Source organism: Solanum verrucosum, unplaced genomic scaffold (assembly GCF_900185275.1).
Source record: "Solanum verrucosum unplaced genomic scaffold, falcon-dt-bn FXZP01000297.1, whole genome shotgun sequence".
Classification (NCBI taxonomy): Eukaryota; Viridiplantae; Streptophyta; class Magnoliopsida; order Solanales; family Solanaceae; genus Solanum; species Solanum verrucosum.
The window spans coordinates 431310-442004 of record NW_026020215.1 but is presented as its reverse complement, the minus strand read 5'-3'; the positions used below and the strand labels follow the sequence as shown (position 1 = coordinate 442004).

Here is a 10695-nt window from a genome sequence, read left to right as displayed (position 1 = left end):
GGAAATAGAGGAGGTGGTTTCACAATTGGTTGCACTCTTTCTTTTTGTGCAACAATTTCGCCCTTCTTGGGTTCACTCTCTTTACTCACAACATCAATGTTTCTTTTCTTAGGAGCTAACTCTTCCAATTGTAAACGGCTACGTGTACCTACCACGTTTACCTGCTTAGGATTGGGATCAGTATTTCCCAGGAAATCTCCTTGCGGTCGTGAGTTTTGGGCACTAGCAAACTGCCCAAATTGCTTCTCCAAATTTTGTGTAGCCAACTGGTTATTCCTTACATCGACAACTAACTGGGCTTGATCAGCCATAAACTTTTTCAGCATCTCCTCCATGCTCATGTTGCCAGATTGCTTGTTCGACTGCTCCCGTTGGGGCTGTGGTTGGTACCCCTGTGTATTTCCTTGGGGTCTATATTGATTATGACCTTGACCTTGATTTGGATTTCCATCCCAAGAAAGTTCGGGTGGTTGCGCCAACTTAGGTTATATGAGTTCCCATAATTTTGCTGGCCTCCTTTTCGTTGGGCATTACCTACAAAATATACAGAGTCCGGGTTTGCACCACATACCTTTGCACTATGATCACCACCTCTACATATCTCATACCAAGATGGTGGTTGTTGAACTGCATTTACCTGTGCAAGCAGTTGTCCCAATGCTAGATTGCTGAAGTGAGTGTTCATCATATTCTGCATAGCAGCAATCTGTGCAGTAAAGGCAGTCACAACATCTACCTCTAACATACCTGCAGTTTTCTGAATCAAAGGTTTCATTCCTCCTCATTTTCATTTAGGGTTGCCTTGAGAGATCCTGTTCAGCAAGGTGAATAGTTCAGCATATGTTTTCTCTAAAGCCTGACCACCTGCAACTGAATCAAGTAGAATCTTGGTGTTAGGCTCCAATCTTTCAATGAAAGTATGGACCAACACCTCATTAGATTGATGATGATGAGGGCAGCTCATCAACATCGATTTAAACCTATTCCAAGCTTGGTACAAGTTTTCTCCCACTTTCTGCCTAAAGCTCAAGATGTCACTCCTCAACTTAGCCATTTTTCCAGATGGAAAAAATCGGATGAGGAACTTCTATGCTAGATCATTCTAAGTGGAAATTGAGTTTGCGGGCTCTGAGTTTAACCATCTTTTTGCTTCCCCAAGTAGAGAAAAAGGGAATAAAGTGAGTCTCACATTATCCACATTCACTCCAGTTGGAGTGTATGTATCACTAATCTCGAGAAAATTCTGAATGTGAACTGTTGGATCCTCGTGCGGCAGACCAGTGAACTGTCCATTAGTATGCAGTCGTTGCACCATACGCTGCTTCAATTCAAACCTCCCACCAGCTTCAAGTTTCTGAATACAAGATGTCACATTGGTGGGGAGTTGGACTTCCACGTCTCTTACTCTCAACTCAGCCATTATCTCAGGTTCTTCCTCCTCAACTCTTGCTGCTGGAGATGTTCATTCACTAGCAACAAGAGGGACCGGATAAGTAAGTCGTCTGAACCTTCTCCGGTATGTACGAATCTTTTCGGATCCGCTAGAGGCGATACTAATCCCTGATCGTTGTCTAGTTTAAAACTCCAATACAACCTACAACAATGAAATACTAAGATCAAGTTGTCAACACTTGCTTTTTGCTTCAAAAATAAAAAAATAAGATAATTTCTAATTTTAAAGTCCCCGATAGCGACGCCAAAAACTTGTTGCGTCCAAATCGCACATGTAAGTGCACTGGTCCTTCAAGTATTAAAGTGGCTCTTTTAAGAGCCAGATATCGTACCCGCATGGAATTACACTTAGAATTACTTAACTTCTCTAACTTTCAGCCAAACACAAGGGTATTCAAGATTTCCAAAGTGATTTAGTCTCTACTTCTAAGATTATAACAAAATGTAACAAAAGCGATTCAATTTCAAGGGTTTAAAAATAGTGATTGGGTAAAGTCCAGGGCTGCAGCTTTTATCAGGATTCATGCAGTTAATATAATTCATATGGGCATTTATCAATTATCGAATCAATGAATCACAGGCTTAAATGTATGATCATGGTCTGCTGACCTCTAATTGCGTATGTTAAATAACACCTTAACTACATCATTAAGCGGGGATAAGATGGATTAAGTACCGAGCATTACGATTTCTTCCTGTATAGTGGCCCAAGCATGGTTTCTAGGTATATATCTATCCTAGATACAAATTAACCCTAGTTATTTAGAATTAATCATGCTCCTTATTCCCACGTTCTATCCTCTTATTCCTCTCCCGAGTTCAATTTGGACAATAATTTTATTTTAATGGTGATCAGTCACGAAATTCGGAAAGCAAGAACATAAGAAAGAATAATATGATAATTGACATTAACCCAATAACAAAATCAATAGATTACAATAATCCTGTAGCCACAGCCCTAGAACTAGAGTATTTTGCAACTCATAATCCAAGAGTCGATCAAATAATGTTCAAATAACATACAAAGATCGAAAGAAAAAGAGTTTAGGAAAGAACCCTAAAAATGGTGAAAACGTTGTCCCAAGTCGTCGTTCTTCAAATCCCAGAAAAAGAATTATTAATGAAATAAAATAATGTCCTATTTATACTAAAAGTCAAATCGGCCAAAAACTGGAGCAACGGGAGCGACGCGGAGATGTTTTAAATATTTGATTCCAGGCACAATAGCCTTCTCCGTGACGCGGACACTCCACGGAGTGCTCTGCCTCTAACTCAACTTTTGCGAATAAAATAACAACCTTTCTCCGCGACGCAGTGAGTACACGAAGGGCTGTGCCTACTGTTGACTCTCGTGAGATAATTTAATACCCCCTTTCCGCGACGCGGAGGGGATACGACAGTGCCTTGATCTTCCTTTCTTCCCCTTTCTTCCATGCTTCTTTTTGCCTTTAATCTTCTATGTTCCCCATTGTCCATTTTAGTGCTCGTTTCTCCTCTTAAGCTTACCTACACAACTAATCATGTTGGTTATCTCATAAATAGACAAAAGACTTAATAAAACTATAAACGAACACATATTGAATTCAAACTAAGCTTAAATGCGGGAATAATTAGCTTTCTAGGCATATAAATATGCCTAAGATCAGTAGCCTTCTTACTTGAATAGCCCACTCGGAAACCTTGTGTCTAGTAAACCCACTCCTAGTTTACGTAGAGTAGAGCTTAACAACTAACTTTACAAGAAACATACATCATGTAATGACCTAAGAGTCTTTTTTACCCTTGGTGTATTAAGTACATTAGTCAACTTTACCTTAAATGTCCAAGTGAGTTTTCGATCCCAGTGACAACTATCATTATTTATGTGTATATTTGAGAAATATTTATTCCTAAATATGGACCATTTCTCTAATTAATTAAACTTTAGAGGGTGGTATGACTAACCTTTATGTGACAGGTACAAAGACTTGATGTTGGAGTGTAGAAGTTGCGATATCACCAAAAGGAACCAAAAAGGATGGACATAAAAAAATTATTTTACTTTTTTTTTTAAATTTAAAAGTACTTTACGATGTATTCATTCGATATGTAATAAATTTTTCAATACTTTTGTACCTTATTCTCGAGAAAAAAATTGTTTAATTAATCAAGAGCAATGGGATGACATATTATGTCAAATATACTTCTCAAATTTACGTTAGGCCGACCTCCGGCATAAAGACGTTACAAACATATTAGGACGTATTTATATGTTATCTTTATGATATACTTGACTTTATTTGATGACTTGTTTACATGTTATTTTTACAGCTTATTTGACTCTACTTGATGACTTGCATGCTACGTGATTTATTTGAATTATGTGAATATGACTTTACTTTTTTGTTTAAAACTAACATTATTTGTGTTTTATTTTTCTATCTTTTATCTTTATTTTTATTTCCAATCAAAAGTTGATTCGTGTTGACAATCGAGCTGGCCGACCATCCTTACTTCACAAGGTCCAAGTCATCAACATTACCTCGGCATAGTTGGGCTATTCAAAGAAATAAAACCACAATGACTAATTCAACCGCATCTGATCCAATTGTTCTAGGACATATCATGGTTCCTAATGACTTTCCCAAGACTTCCGAAGATATAACTACTATTCAACATGATGAACACATCGCTTGCTTGACTTAAGAGATTGAGGATATACGTAGTGAACTAACCCGGGTTAGGTACTTGACCAATTTATCCATCACACTCCAGAGTCCACTTTCTGAACCTAGAAGTACCACACCAAACCCACATTTTTTTCCATCACTTGATTCAACAGTTCCTAAACACTTTCCTCCACAACAACCTCCGTCTACCAGCAATAACCTTCCTCCAACTACTGCCGTAAATCCACCAAATTTGCCATCCCTCTACACTCCCCCAAAAAGGCAACCACCTACCTACACTACCTATGCTACTACTCTTAATCCACCACCTATCAACCCACAAAATCAACCTCCAACTCATACTCTTTACGTTTCTTTACCTAATAGCACCTATCTACTGCCTACAACTACTTCTGTAAACCCATCGAATCCACCACATCCAATCCAAAGTATGCTCATCGTCCAAACTTATCCAATCCAACATATACAAAGGGCACATGTTGCCACTCCTTATACGCAACGTGTTCCTCCAGGATATGCGACGGAAACTCAAACCTAACCCAATCCAATATTGATCAAGTTTAAACACGAGGTAGATCAATATGAGGAAATGGAGAAGGATGTCAAGGTAAAGGCAGATGATATGTTAGCTAGAGAGATTCACGATCTTAAAGAAACAATGAGAAACCTCCAAACTACTAGGGGAAACAAAAGCTTAGACTATGAGGATTTGTGTGTGCAACCCTACATGACTTGCCTGTAGGATACAAACCACCAAAGTTTGTATATTCAATGGAATTGGTGACCCCCACACACATCTAAGGGCATATTGTGACAAACTGGTAGGAATGGGGAGAGACGAGAGGGTCTGAATGAAGTTGTCCATAAGATGTTTATTTGGTGAAGCTCTTGTTTAGTACACACAACACGATCTCCATAAATGGCTTGGTTGGAGTGATATGTCACAAGACTTTATGGATCTATTCAAGTTCAATACTGATATCACACCAGATAGGTTCTACCTGACTATGTTAAAGAAGAAGTCAACTGAGACATTTTGGGAGTATACTATCCGTTGGAGGTCAGAAGTAGCTAGACTCCAACCACCAATGAGTGAAAATGAAATGACTGATACCTTTATTGAATGCTAAGATAACAGTCTTTACTATGAGAAAATGATAACTATGATGGGACAAAAGTTCACAGAAATCATTAAAGTGGGAGAAGTATTAGAAGAAGGAATAAAATTTGGAAGAATCCAAGACTTTACTGCCTTGCAAGTGGCACGCAAAGCAATTCAATATAGTTCTATCAATGGTAACAAAAAGAAGAAAGAAGATATATCTACTGTGATGATTGACCAAGGACGTTTGCCAAGTCAACTTCCTCCCTACCTAAATCTACCAAATCAATTCATTTTCCCTTAGCAATATAGTGAATCCTCACAGCTCTCTACCATCCTTTATCAACTCCTTACCATGTCTATAACACTCAGGCAAACTATTATCAACCTCGAACCCCTAATTACCATTAGCCACATCAGTACCAACCCGTCCAGGCTTCAACTTTTTAAAATCGACCATATGCCACACCTAGGGCTCGTCCAAATCATGAAATTAAAACCACTCACAACTACACCAAAATAGCTGAACCATTGTCTTAGTGCTTTCAGAGGTTGAAAGTTGCATGTATGATACAACCAATTGAAGGGAAGATTCCCGATCCTATTCCAAATGGTTTGATGGTTCCTAGCGTAGTGCCTATCATTCTAGAGTTGTTGGACACAACACTGAGGATTGCTATGGTCTCAAAAATAAGATTAAAACTTTGATCAAATAAGGAGTAATCCAACTTACTGGACCTCAGCCCAATGTGAACAACAAGCCTCTGCCTAAACATGGGAACGCTAATGTGAACATGATAACTATAGAGAAAGATTTGGTTGCAAAATGAAGTATTGTTCCAATTGGAAAGGTGAAAAAGGACACTTTATCATCCTTTTATGCTCCTACCATGACAATCTAAGAACAAACAACAATAGAGGTTACTTCCACAACTACTTACATGTCTCTCTACAACACCGAGACACCGACCATTTGGGGTGTTGAACCAGAGGAGACTCTAAAGAATTTGACTTGTACTTCATCCTTGGTTCACCGGGAGTCTTGGTAGATTAAACAAGTAACAGTTTTTGAAGTAGCACGATTTTAAAAAGCGAGGCTTAAATCGTGCCTTAAACTTTATGATGTTTTGCCTCATTTTTTGAAAGCTTAATTGCAAAATCTATGAATGCATTTCTTATTTCTTAATTGTCCTTCGCTTATTACTTTCATATTTTTTTAATATACTTATTTTCAAATATGCCAATTTTATGAATGTGACATATATTGAAACAAATGAACAAAGTTGGAAAGCCAAGCAAGATTTTGAAGGATTTGTAGATAACCTACAGTTGAACAGTCAATCTAGGAACATGACAACATAACAATATTCGTGCATGAGTTTTCCATTCATGAGAAGTCAAGACACTAAACCAAATGGAGACTTTAGATAGATTTTTTGAATGTAACTTCCATTTTACGTGTAACTTACAAACTACGTTCTGACCTGATTCCTTTGGTAGGATACGTAGGCAATCCATATAGTGTTCGATTTTACTATTGAAAATTTCTAAATTTCGTTATTTGTATCAGGAGGACTACATTTGACTTGATTCCCTTGTTTGGATACGTAGGCCACCCACATATGGTTCAGTCGCATTAGGATAGAAATTCAAGATTCTTCTACTATTTATGTAATTTGAACTACGCATGACCTAATTTCCTTGGTGGGATATGTAGGCAACTCGTATCGGATTCGGTCCCTTTATTAGAAATTTGTAAATAATTTATATGTACTTTGAACTACGTTCTGACCTGATTCTCTTGGCGAGATACGTAGGCATCCTATATAAGGTCCGGTCTCACAAAAATATAAGCTTAGTTTACTTTTCTGAAATCAACACTGGGATAGATTTTGGAAAACATGGAAAAGGAATGATTGGATATTGTCAAGCTACTCGACAAGAAGCAAATAGACAAAGGATGTTTCATTTTGTTTCAGAAGTGTCATAATCTAAGAGTTGATAGAAATTATTTTTTTACAACTTATAAATATATACTTACATATTTTTCTACACACTAACAAAGATCTCTTTCAAATGATAATCCTTATTTTATTTTATAAAAAATATACTTTTTTACAGTTAATCTACCAAATCTCAAATAGAGATCACAAGGTCTGAAAAAACAAGATGGATGGAAGGCCAACAAAGTCAAGCTTTGAGACAACGTGAATCAACACCCCTTCCCAACTAAGAATTTTTTTGTGAGTGTAGAAACAATTAAGATACAAGATGACAATAATGAATTACGTCAAAGACATCATTTTCCTCTAGGGCCTCGCCTTAATAAGCCCAATGATTTCACTTTTCATTTTATTTCTGAATTTATTCCTTTTTACTTCATTATGATTCTATTTACTTATTTACCTCTTCACCTGAACTTTGCAGGAGACATTAGTTAAAAATTTATTAAATGAAAAATCAAGCTCATTAGAGGCGCCACTCAACTCACCGAATTACACATCAAGGCTTAAATGTCAAAAATTTGCAATGACATTCAACCAATTTCAATGATAACCATTTACAAGACCCAAATGGATTCCCTTATTTTATTCTCTACTTTACAAATTATTTGTACGATTTATTTTATCCACTTTAATGACTTTGTCTTGAATTTTATATGATTTAACAAAAGCCTTCAAAGACAATTAAAGACATTATTCGGCCCCACAGCCTCACCGTCATAATCCACACGACTTTATTTCTCACTTATCTTTATTTTATTTTAATTTAGCATGACTTTATTTATAATTTTACTCTACAATTTTATAATTTTATAAAAATCGACATCAAGCCCTCAAAACAATCGGAGGAATCACTTTATCAATCCCCGAAGACAATCGGAGGCATCATTACAACTAGTACCCAAAGACAATCAGAGGATATTAGGCATGTACGCCTTCAATAGGACATATTGGGTTCGTCCACCCTAAAATAGGATATATATATATAGCGGGTTCTTCCACCCTAAAATAGGAATAGGTCCATCCACCCTAAATAGAATATGTCGGGTTCATCCATCCTAAAATAGGACAAGGTGGGTTCATCCTCCCTAAAATAGGATATACACTCATTTGAGTTCATCCACCCTAAAATGGGATACACACACATACTAAACTCATATTTTATGATGTCACTAACAAATTTACTTTTTTTACAGACATCATTTATCATTAAGACCCCAAAGACATCTGGAGGCCTTATATATCATTTAAGAACCGGAAGACAATCGGAGGCCTCATTATCATTCAAATACCCAAAGACAACCGTGACCTCATTTATCTTTCAAGTCTCCAAATATAACCGAAGACATTATCACATCATCTGCATAAGCTAGATGGCTACACTATTACTTTATTCACTACTTTACCAATTACTTTAATCTACTTTACCTACTTTAACGACTTTACCTTAAGCTTTACAAACATCATTTATTATCAAGTCTCTGAAAATAACCAGAGATGTCATTTATTAATGTCTCTGAGGATAACTAGAGACACCACTTGGTCATGCGACCCAATCATCATATGCCAGACGGCTCCAACTCTCAAAATCAAGTATCCTTAGATAATCTGAGACATCTTTATTCATCAAGTCTCTAAAGACAAATAGAGACAACATTTGTCCACATGCCTTTGTCATCACTCTCACACATATATATTATAATTTTATTTATTTATACATTCTTACACTTTAGTTACTATATTTTCACTTTAATAACAATTTTAACATGAGTTTCAGGAAAAATAGTCTAAAGCAATTAAAGACGCATCACAACGTGTAACTCTCTCATAGTAGTGAACTAGGGCAAATTTACTAATGAGGATTATCAAACTCACTAGCAGAGGTCAAGGATCTACTCTCAAACTCATTTTGTCCTACATCCCACGAATATGTGATATGTAGGTTATTCAAACTTTTCTTTCATTTCCAGTGATAATCCTTGACTCAATTAATTCATTCCATGGCCCTCTAGACTAAAAATCCTCTAGTATGAATCTTTTCAACTCTTTCCATGGTTATAGTTGTTGGCCGAGAAAAAAATAGCTACTCAATCAACTTCTTTACCCGAAAACTCTTTCATCGTCTTTGGTCAAAGAGGGGCAAGCTGTTGACACCCAATTTTGTTCCTCCTTTCTTCTAATTTATTTCGTTTGAGCTTCTAAATTGTTAATAAGTCGAATACTTTACATTTTACTATTATTTTCACTCAGTACTATTGTCACATGAATTATCTATTAGCTACTATTATTACTATTACTTTAACCTTTATTATTTTTATGATATTTCTACTATCATTTTCACTATTTTAAAATTAGTTTTTTTAATCAAAACTTTACTATTATAACTTTATTGTCATCTTCTTTAAGATGATTGTTGTTACTTTATTTCAAGTTTCTTACTTACTAAACTTTTTACATAATATATATTATACTAGTTATTAAATTAGAAACTCAAACGAATTAATTTAAAGAGAGAAAGAGGCCATGACAATTTGTCTATTTTTCAGCCCATTTTACAAACTTAAGATATTCAACAATAAAACCTAAACGTAACAGCCCAATTACCCAATTGAATAGACCCATTACACTTAACCTAATCCTAAACTCAGCAACCGCTCCTTATTCTTTCTTCACGTCTTATTCAAGACAAATTCCAAAATACCTTCGATCAAAATAGGTTTTTGCTCTGCCATTTTCGTACAAAAAATGTTGTTTCCAGATGTGCCTCTAGCTCTTTTCATTTTCCAACACAAATCCATGCTTTTCACAACCATCAAGACACCCCAACATTAAAATTTCAAATACGTTACCTTCACCTCAAAATCCCGCCCAATGCAAAAGGAATCATGAAAAAGACTGGAACACTCACAAGAACAACACTCCTTTCCATTCAATATCATCTTATAAAAATATTTCTCCACTACTCTTTGTTTGCTAATTTTTGTCGGAGGAACGAGCATAGATCCTTGATCAACTATCCAACTTCACTACTCCACAGAAGGTAATATTTGAACCATTTTATTTTAGTTCATATAAACATGTTATAGTATTTTCTTAACCTGTTTGAAACTCCCCTGTTTTAGAAAATTTCTCCTCTTTCTTCCCTGTTTAGGTATTTTTTAATTCTTTTCTTTGTTGTAGAAAGTTGGCCATGTTGAAAATCTTGTTCAAGCTCTTTTAAAACTAAACACATGAATCAATATTTATTTTGAGTATTAACATTAGATAATAAAAATGTAGTTTGAATGAGTTGAAAACTTTCTTTCTTTGTTCTATCTCGACGTAGTGAACCTATGTCATCATTTAGAAAACAATTGAAACTCAGATCTCTATTTACATTTTTGGTGAAACTAATTTATGATTTTAGGCCAAATTATGTGAGAATATGTTGTCTACTGAATGATATGTTCACATTATTGTTGTTTGTTCA

At 35.8% G+C, this 10695-nt stretch overlaps 1 non-coding gene across 1 annotated transcript; it reads left to right on the top strand.

Annotated features, from left to right (window-relative positions):
* Positions 1–941: 941 nt before the first annotated feature.
* LOC125830684 (small nucleolar RNA R71) lies at positions 942–1048 on the top strand. The gene has a single exon (XR_007443155.1). It is a non-coding gene; the product is annotated as a small nucleolar RNA R71 (small nucleolar RNA).
* The last annotated feature ends 9647 nt before the right edge of the window (positions 1049–10695 follow it).